Source organism: Harpia harpyja, chromosome 14 (assembly GCF_026419915.1).
Source record: "Harpia harpyja isolate bHarHar1 chromosome 14, bHarHar1 primary haplotype, whole genome shotgun sequence".
NCBI lineage: Eukaryota > Metazoa > Chordata > Aves > Accipitriformes > Accipitridae > Harpia > Harpia harpyja.
In genome coordinates this window covers 6,176,517-6,197,569 of record NC_068953.1, presented here as the reverse complement: position 1 = coordinate 6,197,569, position 21,053 = coordinate 6,176,517, and the positions used below count along the sequence as shown (strand labels likewise).

The following is a 21,053-nucleotide window of genomic DNA, read 5'->3' as shown; positions in this document are numbered from 1 at the left end:
ATGCCAAGATGTTTTTCTATGATTTGCCTAAGATGGGTAGAGACATGAAATACTTCTTCTGAGCTCACTGATTCCCTTTGGCAGGGTTAAGCTTAGAACTCAGGATATTACTCCTTTCCTACACCTCTTAACAAAATTCACATTTCCAGACCACGCTGCCCCTTCTAACAAAGAAGCAAAGACAGAACTCAACAGTCTCTTGTGCAAGCTCTAATTCAGATCCCCATAGGCTTCTGTGACTATTTATCCTCACACATTATGTCCTTAACTTGGCAGGAGAAATAAACGTAACCAGCCAAAAACATTTCTAAACTATACCTGGCAGGCTGGATCCCTCACAGTGCTTCATCCCTTCTGTAGGTTGGAATTACTACTAATATACTTAAAAAATACTAGTCCATGGTAGAAGTAGATTAATTCTAGACAGTGCTAATATTGTACACAAGAGCGTGAGGATTGATAGTCCGTACACAAGAGCATGAGGATTGATAGTCCTTGTAATCTCTTATCTAAACATAGAAGAGCTGCATATGCTGTTCATAAAGCACTGAAATCAATCATTATAGTGGCAGACAGGTAATTGGGAAGCAAGCTCCTACTTATGCAGACCAAGAGAGGATAACAGCCTTCAGCAGGTTTTTTGCAAAAAATTATTCTCTGTCTCAGCTTTCAAACTTCAAAATCTAAAGCGAGTCACTTAAAATCCATGTGTGAGCACTTAGGTAGCGTGACTTTCAGAACTGCAAAAACCTTGTATTCCCCACAACTTCAACAAGTATGAAAGTTATCCAACACTTCAGGTAGAAAGACCTAGAAATGTGGGGGTGCTGGAGTTTGACATTGATTGCTTGGTATCTAACTGCATGGAGAGTGGTTTAGAATTGTATATCCTGGTAACCAATAAAAACCAGCTATGTCTGCATGGCTCTAAGAGCAGGATCAGATTTTAATTAACATTTGTTAAGTCCTTTGAAATGTTAAGGCTTAAAACAATTATATGACTGCACAGCTCCATAATTTTTTTTAATGAAAGTCTTGTAAAGGGGATCTTGGAGCATTTAAGAACAACTCTGTTTACGCATTCAGCCAGATGAGGTTAGTCAGAAAGATTCAGTAATTAGAAAGAGTTTGTTACTAAAAGCTTCTCCATGTATTAAACATTAACAGAATGTTTCTAACTATGAAATGAATTAGACCTAACTAAACTGTTGTATGAATTAGCAGTATTCACTCTCTGATTTTCAGATTAGTTACATTAATTTTAAATACTGCTTTCTGCCAGGAAGAGACTAGTAAATACATAATAATAAAAATTGACTGTGCCTCATTAAAATGTTGAGAAAAGAATATACTGCCTTTTTTTTTTTTTTTGTGGTAACTCATTGTAACACAACTTCCATTGAGTTTGCTGGGATTTATCCTCTTTTATGACGACACTAATAATTATTTTTCTTAGTTTTTTATTGCTTCGTGAGATGAATGAAAGTTGTTTCTATTGCTTAGAGAAGCACAGTTTAGCTCTAATAGAAATCTATGGAGTTGGCAATGGTCCCACTTCTCTACACAACATTATGCAAGTCCTCTAAGCCCCTCAGTATGGTAGACCCCATCTGTGCTTTCCTACTTACAGAACAGCAGTTGTTTCCCTTATCAAGGCTTGTGGTTTGTTTTAGGTTTTTTGTGTTGGGTTTGTTTTTAGTTTGTTGGGTTTTTTTTTTACAAATTGTGATCAGGATCTTGGTCTTCCAAGGAGCTTGTGTGTGGGCAGATCTGCGTATCCATACTGCTCCCATGAAGTGTGAAATACAAACTGATATTTGCCTCATCACGTTTCATCTGAATGCTGTGGGGCTTGGCAGAAAGAACTGGTTGTCTGTATTAATGTTGCAGGTTGCAACCACAGCTTTTTGCACATAGGGTGAGCTGACAGTTAGCTCGGTAACAGTGGAAAAGCAGCAGAAGAAATGTGGGGTGGTTTTGTTTCTTTTCTTACATCCTGTGATAGTAAAGCATCTTCTTTTAACAGACCGTGCATTATATCTTTGCTGGTGCACATTGCATTTATTCTCTGATGACTCATAGCAAGATTGCAAATCCTCTACTTTCTTTCTTAATACAGTAGTCTTTTAAAAAGTACAAACAAAAAATTTCATGTATGTTTGCAAATTATTTGAAGGGTGTTTGAATAAGTTACAAGGTTTTAAGCTATTGCACAGTATGTGTTAGAGTTTGTTTCAGGGTTTCTTTGTAGATAAACAAAAGCTTTAAAGACTCTGGAAAAAGACTGGTCCCCTCCCTTCTCTGTCCTCTTCCCTTCACTTCCTCTCCCTTCCCTTCCCACTGAAGAAAAATTGTCTTTTTCTGGAAATATTTACATGCTGTTCAGCACAACAGAGTCCTGATTTTAACATAAGGCCTTTAGATGCCACCTTAATGCCGGTCCATAAATAACCATCCCTAAAAATACCTGTGGACATGAATCTTGATTAAACCCCAGCATCTGTGTCTGCGGCAAAATTTCCTTTTGACAGTTCTTCAATTCTAGTCCAACATAAACTTTTTGCTATATTACAGGATAACTACCTCCTACCATGATAACAATTCAGCCTTTTCTGTCCAGATATGTGCTTGTCTCCTCCAGGACACTGCAGATAAGTTGGAGCACCGAAGCAGTAATTTCATGTTAATTTACTACTTGGGATCTGAAAACCAGGTGAAATTATTACCAAAACATCCTCTTCCTTTGGGTCCTGATTTAAGATGGCACTTGGCTAGGAGAACTGGAAGGGGGCTTTGGTCTCCACATGCGTTTGGGATGGCATGGGAAACTGCTCTGGTATCCCAGGGTGACTGTGGGAGCAGGCAGTTCCCCTTTGCTGAGATTAGGGCTGTGGCTGTGACATTCCACATTTGTCAAGGACTTAAGCACCTCTCTAAGGTAACACACGTGCAGGCACGCTTGTACTTTATGAAGAGGGTTTTACACTTCTTTTTTAAATTACTGGTTAATTGATCATTGTGCTGGTTTAATCTCTCATTTTCCCCACCTGTGTTGGATGATAAAAGCTGCTTGTAAATGCATAGCCATCGAAACCATTAATATTTGTCAGAGTTTAAAACATGTAATCTCAAGCCAAGTACAGTCTTTTCTCTTTTTTAAAAGCATATTCTTTATAAAAGAGGCACTTGCATAAATTGTAGTTCTCTTGTGTAGAAAATCACACATGATTACTTGAGCAATTAGGTGCCAACGTGAACAGGGAGCAGCAAGGCACTCCTAGGAGTGACTTACAGTGCAATACTGCACAAGATGGTGCTGTTAGAGTAAGGTTGAAGGCTGAGAGCTGTTAAATGCAGGAGGTGAGAATTACTGCACTATAATTCACAGGCTTCGGTGTCTTATTAGAATTATAAAATAGCCCTATGCAAATATTTTTTTAAAGATGTTAAGGCAAATAATCAGACATAACTGGGGCCACAGCTCAACTAAGGATCCTAAAGTCTTAAACAGCAACAAGGTATTGCATCAGAAAAGTAAAGGAAAAAACCTGGGTTATTTTAAATTGATTAAAATAATCAAATATGAGTGCATTTGAAATGTTTGCTTCTAGTTGCTTTGTCAGTTAGCCACTGTATTTGCCTGTCACAATCTCTGCAGAACTCCCCCGTTCAGTTTTCTCACTGGCACCTCTTCCCAGTGCAGAGGCAGCTGAAGTCCCTATAAAAACAGGGGTTCGGTCATCCATGTTTTAGGAGCTTTCTCACAAGGATTAATCCATTATATAAATGACTGAAGCAGATGCACAGTGTTGCCATTTTGAAAGGTATGCTCTAGTTTTGAGTTCCTAGCTTTAATAGTCACTATGCTGAATTTATACCTTTACCTGAAGTAGAACTCACCGAGGTCTGCAGTTATCTGTAGCCTCCAAATATCAGACTGCTCCATTTCCCATTAAAATGTTAAATCTGTGGGCTAATGACAGGTCAGCCATTATCATTACATATACGACCTGAAAATCGAAGCCAGCCCCTCTAAAACCAAACATGCTGATACATACAAGCACATTCTTATTGTTATAAAAATACTTGAATTTTAACAGATGGGATGTCAGTAAAGAGTAGTTAGTGGTTTGTTCAAGAAAGGACAATTGATGAGTGCTTTCTGTGAAAGAAGGGCTGGGATATAGGCTGAGCTGACGAAGAACTAAATCAACTTCAGGTTGTGTGGCTGTGCCAGGCAAGCAGAGAAGCCTGGTGCGATGTAATGAGCTCAACAGCTGCTAGGTGTCAATTTGCAACAATGCTATAAAAAAGCTGATTTGATGTTTTGTCTCATGGGAGATTCATATTTAAAACACATATTTGGATATTTATGTTCTCCAGAATGCTTCTCTAAGAAAGGTCAAAAAATTGTGCCTGATGAATAGCATAATTTCTGAGTTTATTTTTCGGCAAGTTACACCACTGGCAATTTGCTGGTTTTGTAAATAAACCAATATGTAGCAATTTTATCTTTTTGTTTACTTAGCATACGGTCCAACCATGAGAAATATTGGCATCTTTGGCTCCTTTTTGGGTCAAAGGATTTGAAGTGTGGTTGTCTTATTTACTAAGTATATTATCATAGATCCAAAATGATCCTGGCCCCACACTGAGGTTATATTAGCTTTTCCATACAAGGAATGTACTACTGACAGTATTTGGAAGTCCCCTGTTTTTCTTCAGTATTTATTTGGGCTGAAAATTTGTATTCTAAGAGCATTGGAATATGAATCTCGATCTAACTGAAATTCGGTGGCAACCCTCAATCAGTTAGGCTCCCTTAAAAAGCCATCTTTCTCTGAGCACTGCTGTAATAAGCCTAGTAACACTCCCCAAATTAGATTTCTCTTACGGTTATTTGCGGCTATTTCAATACTTTTACGAAATTGAGTCATCTCTTACAACGATATCACTAATTAAAACCAAGATGAGCAACTGCTTACACAGCTTGGTGGGTATGATTGCAGAGTTACTCGAGCACATGTTACAGCATATGTATCCTCTAGGAACATCAGATGAATAAAAGTTGTTAAGCTATCCAAGAGCAAATGTCAAATTCCTCACGCAAAAGCTTGACTGAACTCTGATGACCGTCTGAGATTCTAAAAAGGTCTCCAAACATTAAACAGAAAAGGCAGTTTGCCACAAGGATTGATTTCATTATATCCCTCTGGCCCATTCATGGGATACTGCTGCAGCCTCCTACTCTGGGGTGCTTTGACCTCAGGATCCGACAAAAGAATTTGAGCAAGGACTTGTACTAAGAGAGACAACGTTGCCATGGAAAGCTGAACAAGCCTTTAAAATCACAGCTTCACTCTACCCTATACCCCTGGTGCTCTCCATTTCTTCAAGCTTATCTAACAGTGTACATGGCAGGCTTTTATCTCCAAAATCTAGCCAACAAGTTGCTGTCGGTTTACTACTCTGCATCCTTCATCAGGCTGGCATTATGATGGACACCCAAGAACTAGATCTCTTTATAACAGTGACATAATTTCCCCACGTAAAAATGTTTTGAATTACATTTAAAGCACATTCAAAGGTATGAGGATTTAGCTGAGCACAGGTAGCTGAAAGCAACAGTAGTCATGGTGCCTACGTCTCCAGACAAAAAAATGTGAACATTAATTGCTCTCCTTCAAGAAATTATAGCACACCTTAATTGGTGTTTTGGCCCCACAGGAGGGTTGGTAAGTAAGGACACCCAAGATTCTCCTTATTGTTAAGTTTTGGTGATCTCAGACAGCCTGAATTCATCATTTTAAGTTACCAGTCAAAAGGCAAGAACAAATGGAGATAATTCTAAAATAAACCTCCCAAATTGGTTTTATTTGCTTCAAGCTTATGTAAGTTTACCACTATTTCTGCAAGCATTCTTCTTAGGGCTATTACAGCATTTGAATATTTTTGTAAATAACAGTCCTTGTCACTGAAGGTCTCAGTCTACCTGCCAAAATGAATGAAAAATCTTACGTAAGTCAAGATGTTAAAAAGATTTTCCTGTAGCTGGAACTCTGAAATTCTCTATTCAGGAATTCAGATTGCTGAAGAGCATTACAGAAATGGATTAAAAATATCATCAGCTGTTCTAGTTATCAAAATGATATCAAACTCTTCCTTATGGATGCAATGTACCCACTGCACTTACACTGCAATTCTATTTTTCATTCATTTTCTATTGAGCCCATTCTTTCTCAAGCAGGATTTCAAGGCATGCAAAGCCTTTTAAAAGAATTCAAAATTTATGTTCAAGGTAATTGAAAACAACGTGGTGTTTTCTGCATTTTTGTGTGGTCACTGCAGGACAAAAAGGCTCTCCTGAGGCTCTGCGCTTGTGTCACTGCTATAAATTCTTGTGTCACCGGCATTAGCTTAACACAACGTGACTGATCTAATTAGACACGATGTGTCCCAGCAGCTGCACGCCAGCCTGGAAACTCAAATAGGCCCTTTCAGGTGATAGCAGCTTTGCATGGTCCTTCCACCCATAGCAGCTGATTAAAAACATATATATTTTCAACCTTGAAGCTGAACCCCTACCACAGCCCCTCGGGGGGTCACCCGGGCCATTGTGACACAGTGTGGGGCACAGGCAGTGCTGAGCCCCATGGGACCCCCGCAGCCAGGGGCAAGCTCCAGCCCTGCCTGCCCAGCCGGGACCCGGCACTGGTGATGGAGCTCCGTGAAAGCACTTCCAGCATCACCGTGGAGCGGCTCAAGAAGGGGGCCAACAAGAGCAAGCAGGTGGATCTTCAGCTTGTATTTGCCCTCAACCCTCACCTGGTGCCAAGGAGCGTGTCCATGACCAGCATCGAGGCCCCACTATCAGCAAAAGGGGACCAGAGCCTGCCGAGTGAATGGCTGTCACAGCCCATCAAAGTGAAGAAGCCATCTGGGGACAACAGGGGCCCTGCGGCTGCCTGGTCTGGCTCCAGGGGCTGCAGACCCAGGTGGACATCACCATTTGGGCGGCAGTTAGAAAGGCTGTGAGAACACTGGGAATGCTGGCGGCCAGAGGTGCGGGAGCAGCAAGCCCAGCAGGCCACTGCTTCACTCCACCCCTGGACAGATGTGATGGCCATGATCCAGAAGTGCCACAGCCACCTGGACTGCGAGACATTGTGGGCCATCACACCATGCCGGCCCCATCGCATCTGTGTGTGTGTTTGGAAGCGGTCACTGAAACTATGGGAGGCTAAGCTCAACTAATTCAATGTAGTCACAGTCCTCTGCCATGACTTGGTGATGGTGCATGAAGCTAAGCAGAAGCCAGACCTCACCAGGTCTTCCGCTTTGACCATGCTTTTGATGATTGTGCCACCAATGCGCTGGTGTACAGGCACACTGCCCAGTCACTGGTGGAGACATTTTCCAGGGCAGTATGGCTACCTGCTTCGCCTGTGGCCAGGCAGGCAGCGGCAAGACACAGGCCATGAGGGCAAGTTTCTCTATCAAGAACTCTGAGCCCTCCCATCGTGGATTAACCCCAGCCAGCAACTAAGCACCACGCAGCCGCTCACTCACTCCCCCCCACCCAGTGGGATGGGGGAGAAAATTGGGAAAAGAAGCAAAACCAGTGGGTTGAGATAAGAACGGTTTAATAGAACAGAAAAGAAGAAACAAATAATGATAATGATAACACTAATAAAATGATAACAGCAATAATGAAAGGATTGGAATGTACAAATGATGCGCAGTGCAATTGCTCACCACCCACCGACCGACACCCCGCCAGTCCCCGAGCGGCGATTCCCCACCCCCCCTTCCCGGTTCCTATACTAGATGGGACATCACATGTCCTATACTAGATGGGTGTCGTGGTTTAACCCCAGCCAGCAACTAAACACCACGCAGCCGCTCACTCACTCCCCCCCACTCAGTGGGATGGGGGAGAAAATCGGGAAAAGAAGCAAAACCCGTGGGTTGAGATAAGAACGGTTTAATAGAACAGAAAAGAAGAAACTAATAATGATAATGATAACACTAATAAAATGACAACAGCAATAATGAAAGGATTGGAATGTACAAATGATGCGCAGTGCAATTGCTCACCACCCGCCGACCGACACCCAGCCAGTCCCCGAGCGGTGAATCCCTGCCCCCCCACACTTCCCCATTCCTAAACTGGATGGGACGTCACATGGTATGGAATACACTGTTGGCCAGTTTGGGTCAGGTGCCCTGGCTGTGTCCTGTGCCAACTTCTTGTGCCCCTCCAGCTTTCTCACTGGCTGGGCATGAGAAGCTGAAAAATCCTTGACATTAGTCTAAACACTACTGAGCAACAACTGAAAACATCAGTGTTATCAACATTCTTCACATACTGAACTCAAAACATAGCACTGTACCAGCTACTAGGAAGACAGTTAACTCTATCCCAGCTGAAACCAGGACAATGGGACGTCCCATGGTATGGAATACCCTGTTGGCCAGTTTGGGTCAGGTGCCCTGGCTGTGTCTTGTGCCAACTTCTTGTGCCCCTCCAGCTTCCTCGCTGGCTGGGCATGAGAAGCTGAAAAATCCTTGACTTTAGTCTAAACACTACTTAGTAACAGCTGAAAACATCAGTGTTATCAACATTCTTCACATACTGAACTCAAAACATAGCACCGTACCAGCTACTAGGAAGACAGTTAACTCTATCCCAGCTAAAACTAGGACACCTCCAAAGAGATCTATGTCCTGGTTGCCGCAGATGTCTTCCACAGGCTGCAGGACCCCAGCTGCCAGAAACTGGAGCTTTGAGTCTATGGGGCCTTCTTTGAGATTTATGGGAGCAAAGCGTTTGGCCTTTTGAACTGGAAGAAGCAGCTGAGAGTGCTGGAAGATGGTAAACAGCAGATCCAAGTGGTGGGCCTGTGGGAGGAAAAAGGCACCAGTGTGGAAGATGTCATCAAGCTAATTGAAATGGTTAGCAAGTGTCGCACGTCAGGCAAGACCTCTGCCAACACTCACTCCTCCTGGAGCTGTGCTGTCTTCCAGATCATACTCAAAGAAGAGACGGCATTTGTATGGCAAGTTTTCCTCGATTGATTTGGCTGGGAATGAGCGAGGAGCTGACATCTCCACTGCAGACAGGCAAACAAGGCTGGAGGGGGCTGATACTAATAAAAGCCTCTTGGGACTCAGAGAGTGTATCCGGGTATTGAGGCATAACAGAGCCCGCACCCATTCAGGGCTAGCAAACTCACCCAGATCCTGAGGGACTCATTTATAGGGGAAAACTCTGTGCCTGCATGATTGTCACTATCTCTCCAGGAATGAGATCCTGCGAGCACACCCTTAACACCCTGCGGTATGCCAGCCATGTGAAGGAGCTGGTGGTGAATTTAAATTCCGTTGGACAGCCCTGTCAGGAGGTGTTCAGGTTCCCACGTCAGCTGAAAGATGTGAAGAAACCGTGGACTATGCAGAACTGTCCCAGGACAGCAGAGTTACAGCTATTTGGGGTTCAGGCAGACAAGGAAGTGTCCCCTCAGTTATTTACTTTCAGTACTGGGAGGGAAACACAGAAGAGAAAAGAGGTGGATGAGAAAATGCTTCTGGAGAAACATTGGGAATCTCTGCGATGGTTGAAAGTATTCTTAGAAGCAGCTGGGGAAATAGACTACAATGTAGATTTTTACGCTGCACAGTTTGAATCAGTTCTGGGTCAAAAAATTGGCATCCTGACCAAGATCCAAGAAAAAGTCAGATTATTCCGGTCAGCTCTTTGCAAGGAAGAACAGGGCAGCAACCAGAGCTGCACGAAGAGATCCTGTATGCCGTAAGCTGTGCTGGAGACCCCTGAACCCTGAAACTGCTGCAAAATGAGAGCTGTTTTGATGCCACTGCGTAAACTGCCCCACAGCTCAAATGCTTAAAAAATCTTAAATAGTGTCTCCAGGGATATTTTGGTTGGTTTTGTTCTTGAAAATAGTGGGTTAGACACATAGGAAAATACTACAGTGTTGTTTCCAGGTATTTTTCACTGTAGAAAGCAAAAATGTGCAGTTGTGAGGATCTAACTTGTAGGAAAAGGCAAGAATTTACAAAAAAAGTACCTCACCTCATCTGGGCAGGTTTCCTCCTCATGCTTGTAATATATATATACACATATACACACACAAATACATATGTACTTGCCTAGATGGAGCCTGCTTCAGAGTTGTGTCAAACTGCACCAAAATGAAAGTCGCGTTCCCAGGGTAGGAGGCATTTTGAGTGATTTAAAAAGGCGTTAGAGTGCAAAGCACTGTCATTTCTGAGTGTGATATATTTGGGAAATTAGGGTTATTTTGTCATGGTATAAGCAGTGGCTTTTTTATAGCATCAGCTCGCTTTTTTTCCTCTCTCCCTCTCTATCTTTCTTTCTTAACTGTATTCTCATGAGACATTAAAAGAAAAAGATGCTAGAACCTGCATTCATAAAAATCAGACTAAAGATCACGACGCTTGCCTGACCAGTGGGGAGAAGATACACCTGCAAGGTTTGCAGAGGGAAGCAGGAGAGTCAGTGCCCTGTATCAGAGGCCCGATGAGAGGAGATTTGCCGGATCAAAGGGTCAGAAAAGCTGCATCCAGCAAAGCACCATCAGATAGCGCGTATCAGTGTGACAGTGGCATGCAAGGAGTGGCAGCCCCAGACTGGTGCATCATCCCTGATGGGAAACCCTGCAAAAACTGCTCTTGGTAGAGAGGTCAAAGCATCAGACACGTATCTATGCTTATTACTCAATTTGGAAATTAATTAGTATAAAATATTGAAAAGATAACAAATAAGTGGAAGAAATTAAATGGTATAAATCATACCTAATTAATTGATTACAAGCTCCCTCCATTTCCTCACGCCATCTGAGCTCTCTCTGGCTGTTGGTCCCATCCACCAGTTTATGCTAGTGAACATTTTAAACATTTGATCTGAAGTCTGCTGAAACCAATGGAAGAACTTCAGCAGCCTTTCAACCAAGCCAGAAATTTGTTTTCAGTGATGAAATTATGAGACACCAAACGTTGTTTAAATGCTGGTCATCTCCTAGTAATAATATGCTGTGCTTTTCAGCTTCAGTGCACTTTACAAGCATTTATTTATTGGCATCCTGCTTGTTTTGGTGTTCCTAGTTTCAGCAGCTTGTAGTGTTCAGAGATGCAATGAGACATAGGTACTACTTGCCAGATTAAGATAAAAGTGTGTTGTTTCCAGCAGGGATTTACCATGAAAGGGTTTTTTCCTTTCTGAAAATCAACTTGAGGTTCCTTCCTTAGCATTTCTCTTCGATTCTTGTGTTTGAGGTGCTGGATATAGTAGAGCAGCAGGTGGTAAAGCCCAGGTACCCCACCATGGGGTACAGTATGTGAAAGTACACTGGCTCCATGGTCCCCTGCCTGGGACTATCTAGCAGACTCCCTTTTAGCTGGGTGTAGGAAGTGTTTTCTACAAAAGGCATGTGATAGATTCACTCTTTTGGCTGCCTGTGGTCCTTACTCCAGGTCTAAGTCCCCACTGTTTACATGCTGTGGCCGTGCGTTAGCTATAAATCATGAGCATGAACTGTTTTGGCAAAAAGGGTTATGAATTAATTGAGTTGGGCACAGTTCTAGAAACACAGTTTTAATGAGCTGGAACAAAGTCATACCAGGGCGGGATGGTTTGCAGTGAGTAGGAAAATGAATTTTATTCGCTCTTTGTTTATACTCACACATTCAGGAGGCTGTTTGCAACTAAGCTCAGAAGGTGACTCATGAGCACACCCTACTGCTTTCTAAAGCAGATGCAAAATGAATTAACTAAATTAGCCTTTTTTTCCATTTTTGTCGTTATGTGAGGTGTTGATTAACCTCTTTTCCTTCTTTGATGATCTTCATTTACATATTTTCCTTTGCTTTCTAAACATAAATCCTGTGTATGTAGAGTGCAGAATCCCTTCTTCCTACTACCTAGACTTTAAGCATGACTTCTGCCTGATTTCCATGAGTTTGTAGCCACAGAATACCCCTTTGTATTTTGGGTTTGGAAATGTAGTTTAAGTGTGTTTACATGTGCCCACAGAGCCCAACCCATAAAGGTTCACAGATTCAATGAAAATTCATTCTAATTTTTACTGGCCAAGGGCATGCCTTTGTAATGAAACCAGAATCAGGTAAGTGTGCTGGGGTTTAGGTTTGCATTGCTCTGGTGACCATGAATGTTCAATTAAATAAAGATCCCTAATTAATTATAGTGAGGTCAGCCGTTCACTTAGCCTGTTAAACAACTGAAACACTGTTATGGGATGAGTTTTTGTTTATAACTGATTGTAGCTGAATGAACAAGAAAAGCAACCATTGTATAAATAGAACCTGGCTAATCTAATAATTTAATGCCTGACAATTAACCATAAATACTGCTATTCTGTTATGCTGCAAGGATTTAAATCTGTTCTCTTCCTACATGAGTCATTTCCAGGGGAGATTTTATTGTTGGCAAGACATTATACTTAGGAGCTCTACATCCCACCCCTCCAATACTTCATATGCCCCTGCTTGACCTCAGTGTTTCATAAGGACTGAACACATACACTCAGAACCTCCTCTGTCAACAAGTGATAGTAGTTCCCATTGCAACTATATAGCGAGATAGATAGACAGACAGACAGACAGACATATATATGTTGGTATAATTTTCCAGCTGCTGCCTTCCTAATTCTGAGCTTAGAATAGCTTGGGCTGTAAAATACATTCTTATTTTCCACACTTCCCTAGTGTTTGCCAGTTAATTTTGTCAGAGCAGCATTGCAGTGCCTCCATAGCTTGATTCAGTCTCTGCTGAACTCCTTGTTAGATTTCTTCATCGCTTGTTCCAACTCTTGCTTGTTCTCCCTGTGCAGTCCTCAAAGGTTTGAATTCCCTCAATCTAAAGCATCTGAATGCCCGTATGCTCCCTTGAACAGGCAGGACAGTTCAACCCGTAACATGTGCATCAGCTGAAAATAAAATTGATTCATCCACAGTTTTTTGAAACATTCAATTGCTTTGCCCTCTGCTCTCACATCCACTTGCCTTCCCATCTACTCCTCCTGTTCAAACTGCCTTTCTAGCTGTGACTCTCCATACCAGGCAGTCAGCAGTAATATTGTTGCATGCGTCTTACGATCTTTCCTTTCAAAATTTCTGCCAGCATTGCCAGCTCTCACGTCTCACAAAACACAGGTTTTTTCATTCCTCTTGTATCTTCTAGAATTATTTAATTGTCGGAATCATATTGGTTTGGGGGTTAATTAATCTTTTAGACTTTTTGGTAGCAGAAATAAACTTGGAAAGGTAACACTCTAAATGCTTCCAAGCTGGAAGACCATGCTGAAAAAAATATTTACAGAAAGTTAATCTTGTGAATTTTGGAACCAGAAATAGGATGTTTAAAAGCACGACTTTGGCAGTACAACTCTGCTTAAACCTTCCTGGCTCAGGCACTTGTGATCAAGCCTGTGCAAAGGTAACCCCTTTCCTCAATACCTCTGATAACCAGGTGGTTCGTTGACCATTTGAAGACATCATTATTTGGCTCTGTTTCTGTGGAAGTCCAGGGGAATGATGTAGAAAGCTGAGCTCAGGGCCCAGAAAACCCACAGCTTGATGTGGTTTTAGGAGAGCTCACCTGGGGCTTGCAGCAGCTAGGACAGGAGATGGCCCCATGCTGCTGTAGGAGGGTGGAAGGGGAGAGCTGGGTGAAAGAGGCAGGCACAAGGTCTGCTGGCTGTGTGCGTTGTGCGATAGGAAACGAGTGAGGTTCAACCCCAGCAGGACCTCCAGCTTCCCAAACTGCAGCATCTGGAGTTTCCAGTTCAGTTCTGAGGTGTCAGTCCAAATGGGAGCTGCAATGAATGCATCAAAATAATCTGTACCCTGCAAAGACAATCTGGGAGAACAAGATGCATTCTGGTACTGCCTCTGCAGCAGGCAGTATGCAATTTGCTCAATTTAGCACCAAGTAAGCATGGCTGAATTTAGCCCTGTATTTTTGGCTTTATTATTATCTGAGTATTACAGCTCAGCCTGTTATCATGAGGCTAACTCACAAGGTTTTATTCAGATTTTTCTCTGGTTTTCTGCTCAAACAAAGCCCAAGGCAACTGGGATTTTCCAGAGTAGAGAATGACTGTTGTCGCTAATAATAGCTTTAGTCAGCAACATATGTTTAGTGATGCACATCAATATTTGTACTTTCACAGATGCTAAGATTTTGCATTTTCGATTTAATTGTGTCCAGGAGCATGCTTTATCTCCGTGCTATAAAAGTACATGTAAAATACTGAATTTTTATACCTACATTTCCCAAGCTTGAAAGCCTGTGGCTGAAAATTCCTCTGTGCTATCAGGCAACTTACATTGCAAACCATACCATTTCCTACTTTGTACAAGAATCCTGTGAATCTTTGAAATATGCACCTCAGCTATGATTTACAAGGTATTTGTATCATTTTCCTTTTATTTTTCTACAGAAGCGGGTAATATCTCATAGGGTATGTTGAAAGACTTTATGTTTTGAAGCAATTCACCTGGTATTCTGCTGCTCTTGCTCCTTTAATGCTACAAGGAATATGTGATGGAAACAACGTTGTTATTCCTCAGATTGTTCCTTGAAATTTTCTCTTGTTTCTGCTTTTACATTAAGTCATTCTTCTTCTTGTGACCTCCTAATCATTTCCTCAGCAAGAGACTGGGATGTGACATGTGAGGAGATGATTTCAAGTGAAGAGGTAAAGATATACTGGAGAAGAGGAAAGCTGAGATGCAAGGATCCTGTGTACATGCAAAACTTGCAGTACTTTGGTAAATAAGCACAGAAATGTTTAAATCTGCATCACAATATTGTCCAAATGGCAAGCACAGTCTTGTCTGCAAACTTGAAAGAAAATTCCTAGCAATTCTCTCAGGTATTGGACTGGATGGAGGCAGCTGTCCTCCTCAGTGTAATATTGTGGGTTTTTTACTGAGTAGGTGCGATCAAATCTGCATGGTAAAGGTTTGGCATTTTTGTATGTAACATTGGTGGTTTTGTTTGAAAGAACACCTCTTTGTGCGTACAGTTCAAGTGTCGTCTATCTAGAAATTATAAATGGTCTCCTTCACATTCTGGATGAGAATGGTTTGATGTAAACCTACCATGTGGCTTTTCTAATTTAGAAGACTTAGGTTTTGCTTGAATTAATTTATGTCTTCCAAACTCATGGTAAGAAGCAAAAAAATCAGGAACCTCCTTCTCCTTGGGACTGACTGGGGCCAGGCTGATGACAGCACTGTGCACCAAAACGCTTGTCCACTTTTTCTAAATCAGTTGGTGACAAAGAAGCATTTTGTTTCTTGTCTTACGGCTACAAATAGGCTCCTACGACCACTGAGCACAGACATTTTCTCTCAGCAAACTGTGTTCTTGATATTGAGGAATAGAACAGTAGCTGGTGAACAGCTGCTGTATAATAACCTGCCCAGTTTCCTCTGTGTCTTGTCCTGAAATTGATGTTTAAACTCATTCTGATTTGTTAGATTTCACTGGTTTTGCTCATCACCCGAAAGCTGACTCTGCACAGGTCTTGCTTACAGCTGAGCAAAAGGGTACCATTGCTGGTCTGGAGTTTCTTATATTGTTTGCAGTCTAATTTACATAATTTTATACCAATTTCAAGCAGTATTGAGAACCTCTTGAAATAGGACATTGGAGCTCAAACTTCACTTGGGTACTTACTCCCTCTTTCTGCAGACTCTCCCTGTCTTTTGCTGCTGTGGGATGTTGCCTATGATGCCTCTCCCTCATTTCTTGTCTCTCAACAAACTACTGCTTATAACCTGGTCCTTCCCTTTTGGTGAGTTCACACATGCCATCCTCCATGTTATCGTTCCAAAGTGAGGAGAATAAATACACCACCCTTCCCTTTGAAAGAAAGAAATCTAAGCAGAAATGTTTCCATCTCTGATATTTCTCCAGTTAAGCTTCCCACATCCCTTTTTCTTTTTCTCCTGCTCGTGGTAACTTTTGGGTAGTGGTGCTATTCTTGCATGACCAATTTGCATAAAGCCATAGGAAAATATCTTTGTTATTTTGTTTAAACTGGCTTTTAAAATTTTTGTGTCTAATTTGATAGATGAAAAAACAGAAGGAGGTGCAGGACTCATGTTTAAAAAAGTGTCACGTGTCAGTGAGTGCCCTGGCTCTACACTTTTGACTTAGCAGCTTTGTGCAATGGAGGTTGAAACTACCAATAACTGTAAATATAACCCATTTTTATTGGCATAACAGTGACATCTATTGTTTGATATTATATACATCTATGCCACTCAGCCACTGCCTACAGGTATTGAACTGATCTTTCTCAATTTCATAAGATGCAAGCATGTAAAGTCAAATTATTGATTCAAAGGATTATGTAATAACACATGTAGTAATGCCATTGGACAGCCATGCAAAATTAAATCTAATTTGTTTTGTCACAGCCTAATTTACAGATCAGCGTGGACTGATGCACAAAGAGACGCGCCTCCTATTTCTGAGCCTGTTGGAAGATGTTGCTTTTATGAAACCTACACACCAGCCACGCTGCTGGCAAGGCTGCAGCGATGCTGCATCTTCCACACTGTGGGTAGTCAGAGACTGGCAACACCCAGCAGCAGATTCTCCCAGGAAAACTGCCTTTGCATCTGCCCCTCTGCAATCCTTGGACCTAACCAAGGGAACCCTGAATATTCAATTGCAGGCACAGGCACGGTAGGCAAGTGGTGTGGGCAAGCAGTGAAAACCACCATTGTTCAGTTACTTTTCACTGAGCGTTTTCTGCAAGGCAGAACCACAAGCCAGCGCTGGGTCTTACCCAGGCTACTAAAGCTGAACTCTTACAAGACAGCCCCAGGGGTGTACGACGGCTGCAGTATGCCAGGTGCTTGCTCCGGGTATTTGCAGACCAGTTCTTGCACTGGAAACAGAATTCCAAAGCATCAGGCTGGGGGAGTTAAAAGAGAGTTACTTTTCTTTAAGTCCTTTCTTCTTGCCCTCTCTTGATTATCTTTTCTACCTCTCTCTCTCCTTTTAATAGAGAATACAGAATTCAAATAGGAAAGATTTTAATATAGCAATAATGAAATACAGGGGCTATCTAGTGTGTCAGATACTGTAGCTGATTAGACTTTCTGATTCGTGGGCTAGCACTCAAGGGAACAGCAACTGTCTCTTTACTGCCTTGTCTATGAAAACAGCAGAAGGCTATGTATGCTCATTATTATTTTATGTGATTCTGAACATTAGAGGAGAAGTGGAGAGAGCAGAGCTATAAAAAGATATTTTTAATAATTTTAATGGAATACCCTGTTTAATTCTTATATAAGCAAACTCTGGATAAGCAATTACTCTCAGTAAAAATATTTGATACTGGTAAATGAAGCAACATAGTTCCCTTCTTTTTAAGCCATAAGCTTTAATATAAGGATGCAGAAATGTAAGAAGCATGGGTAAATGGAACACATTGCCTATAGACCATGCTGTGAAGATAGCACTGAAAAATGTGCTAAACATTCAGCTTACACTTAGAGTTCACTGGTGTACATAAATGCTCTCCTGAACAGCCATAGCACATTCCTAAACTGAGGGTATAAAGAAGGGCTATGTTGTGTAACCCACCAGGCTTACCGTCGTTCGAGAAAGAAGAGTAAATACTGGCTTGTCCTCCACAGAGCTGTACATAGATGGACTTTTCAAACCCCCGTTCAACTGTAAAGGCTGCAGGATGAAATATTCATATTAAAAATCTTGGATTAAAATCTACATCCCAAGTTTTTCATGTATTGTTCTCCACAGTGATGTAGACTTGCATCTAATTTCCTATGTTCAAGCCTCCCTTTTCAGATGCTCTCCACATAGTAGCACCCAGCTGCAAAATAACAGCAGCTGTGTTTCTAAGGGCCCGTGTTGAACTTCTGTGCTTTCCAAAGAGGGAGAAAAATAAATGTTACAGGAACAAGTAACGCAGATTTCATAAATAAACACGTTCTGAAGGTCTCACTGTTCCCTCAGTCAAGAGGGAAAAGGAGTGTATATAATGAAAGCTCTGAGTATGTGCAGTGTCGTAGGGGCTGGAGATGCAGACACGCACCAAACCCCACTGGGCTAGGTTTTCTGAGACGCAAGCGTTCACAAAAGCAATGAAAGATGTTGTCTGTCCCAAAAATCTACAGTTTCATGGGTGAAGAATTAAGAGATCTAGCGGTGGCTGTAAGGAGCAACCGGGATGCTACGGAGCAGCAAGATGAGAGGTCAGCACCTCTGTCCCAAGCTCACTGCCTGGAGAATGCCCGAGTATGTGTCTGAAAATGTGTGAAGTGGTGATGGCAGCTGCTATCAGAGGCCGGGGGCTGGAGCTGGGGGGAATGAGAGACAAAACTCAGAGTGTAGGGAAAAGGCACAATCCTGGGACTAAAGAAAAACACCTGCCAGAAAAGAGAGACCCAACCTGTGGGAGCTCCCAGCCGTGCTGATGGTGCCTCTGCGGTTGGTACTTTTAATTTGGTAATTTAAAATGAAAGCCTCAAAACAGTTGGTGCACCACGCAAGAACCCTAGAAAATGCAGGGACAGGGAGATTTAGAGAAGCTGCGTGTGCCCAGGGATAATGGTGTAGCTCCAACAGCACCAGTTTGGATCCAGCTGAGTGTGTTGGTTTCTTTTGGGGGAGGAACATGTTTTCTTTTGACCCCCAAATTCTTTAGGTTTATGCAGGTTCTCCCTTCTCCACAATCTTAGCTAAAGCTATCACAGGCACGTATGATCATTCAGCAACAGCACCCCGACCGCAGTGCCTAGGGGAGATCCCTGGCACAGGAGGAAGGTCCTTTGCCTTCAGGAAAGCAGTGCAAAATTACATGCAAAATTACACTGCTTAATGTCAGAGCCTTTCTACCCCCCCAGTCTTCCAGGAAAGCACCGCTCTAAGCTTAGGGAATACGGTTTGCTAATACATTTAAACATGTCCTGCTCCATCCGTACAGAGCTCTGGAAAATCTCACCCGTGTGAGAATTGAGGTTTTCTGTGGCTTTTTCTAGCTTACACATTCTGGTATTCGCACCGCAGTACCAGTGGGACCAGCAGCTGGAGCGCCTCTTCCCCAGCGCTGGTGACAAGCCCGCCGGTCCCAAAGGTAAGTGTGAAAGAGGGACGTTTTTTTAATTGTGTCCTGACACGTGGCAGAACTAATGGAAGTGGCAGGGCTGACAGCAGCTCTTGAGGAAAGCATCGCTGATTCGCGGCGCTCTCGGTGACCCAGAGCAGCCATAACAAATCCTGGCCTCTCCAACCTCAAGAGAGGCGTTTCCACTTCATTTTCTTTTTATGGGCAAACCCCTGAGGTCTTTATTCAGTCTCTGCTCCACGCTTGCTCGCGTGCCAAAGCAAGTCACTGTGACTGGAATTAAGTAAAAGCTGAGAGTCGGGCCCCGTCCTGGCAGAGGCACCACTGGTTTCAGGTGGAGTTTCTTCAGATTCATCTCACTACAGAGCACATTTTCTCCTCTGGTTCAGGCGGGCACCCAAGGCAAGCATCCCGCTGAGCCCCCCCCTCCCCGGTGTGCCCCCCAGGACCAAGGAAAGGGGCTTCGCTCTCCCACCGTTAGATGCCTGGGAGAGAGACAACCAGGTTTGCAGCAGGCACAAAAGTAAAGCTGCAAGATTTTTAAAAAGACCCAAGGGATGTGGGAGCCTGTGTCACACCGAAATTTAGAGGGCACCGTGCCATCAATTCCCCACACATACCCTTGAAATCCCAGTCCTCTGTATTTATTTATTGTCTCTGAACTCGCATCCCTTTAAATTGCAAAAGCAGAGAGTGAGTGATAGTAGGTTCTGAAAAATCAGCGTTAGCAACATGCAGGCAGCCCCCAGTCCGAGTGGAGGGCAGTAATTTATTATCCATTAGGTGATCTGTCAATCAAAGAGGACTAACAGAGCAATAAACTTTGAAGTGATCGGCGGAGCTCTGCCCATACTACTAGCTGGCTATCAGAAAGGTCAGGGTGGTAAGATGGATGGTTTCCTCTTCTTCAGACACTCTTTCTCTCTGGTGACACGTGCAGCTTGCTCTCATCAAGCAAGATTGTCAGGTGTCTCCTGTGGATGAAGTCAACTCCAATCCAATTGCATATTTTACTGTTTCAGAGGAAAGAATCCAAAGTTTTTATGTTTTACTGAAACATTTTCAAATGAGGACAACAGCCCCTGTTGCTCTGGTGGTGTTGGAAGTAAGCGGCAGCCTTCAGTGCCAAACCCAACCCCATTGCAAGGCTGATGCTCCACAGCTCTGCAGGGCTCCCAAGGCAGTGGCCAAATGCTGATGCAGTGAAGCTTTCGGGAGACTTTGTCAGTGAAGTTATTCTCCTGTGTTGCTCTACTGTAGTCAGTCTGCCAGGGCCTAGATGTAAGACCTCTTACCTAGGATTCAAGGGGTGCAAGCTCATTTCTTGTCTTTCACCTGATCCATCAACCTGTGGGCTGCGCCAGGGTGGGGCCCCGATCATCCATCGGTAAGAGCTAAAATTCAGGATTCATTAAGCCAGACAGAAAGCACGGGAGATTCACAGACTCCATCCCTGGGAAAGGGGGAAACTTAAATTTTGGTCCAAAACTGCTTCAAATATTTCATCCCACACTTGTTCCAAGTAAAACAGAAACATTCCTGGAGGCAGCAAGTAATATGTGTTTTGAAAGGTTTCTCTAAAGCAGGTGCAGAAGCTTTCCCAGCATGGTGTCCTAACACATTAATATTTCCAACAGAATACCCTAAACAGAGAGTCTCGCTCCTGGGTGGCCAAGGAACCGTATTTCTCGACCAGACTTTTAACTCATTTGAGAGCTCTCTCTGAATGCACTGCGCAAAGCAGCCCGGAGCACTCTCGCGATGGGGAATTAATCCACGCTCTGACACACTCTCTGGCTCCATCCTTTCTTCCTCACTCCTTATTGCACTGACATTTGTTACCAGTCTCTGGCTTGCAGCTATGGGCAAAAGCATAGCCAA

At 42.8% G+C, this 21,053-nt stretch overlaps 1 pseudogene; it reads left to right on the top strand.

The window, feature by feature from the left end:
* The first annotated feature begins 6,717 nt into the window (after positions 1–6,717).
* Positions 6,718–9,815, top strand: LOC128151253 (kinesin-like protein KIF2A; annotated as a pseudogene).
* The last annotated feature ends 11,238 nt before the right edge of the window (positions 9,816–21,053 follow it).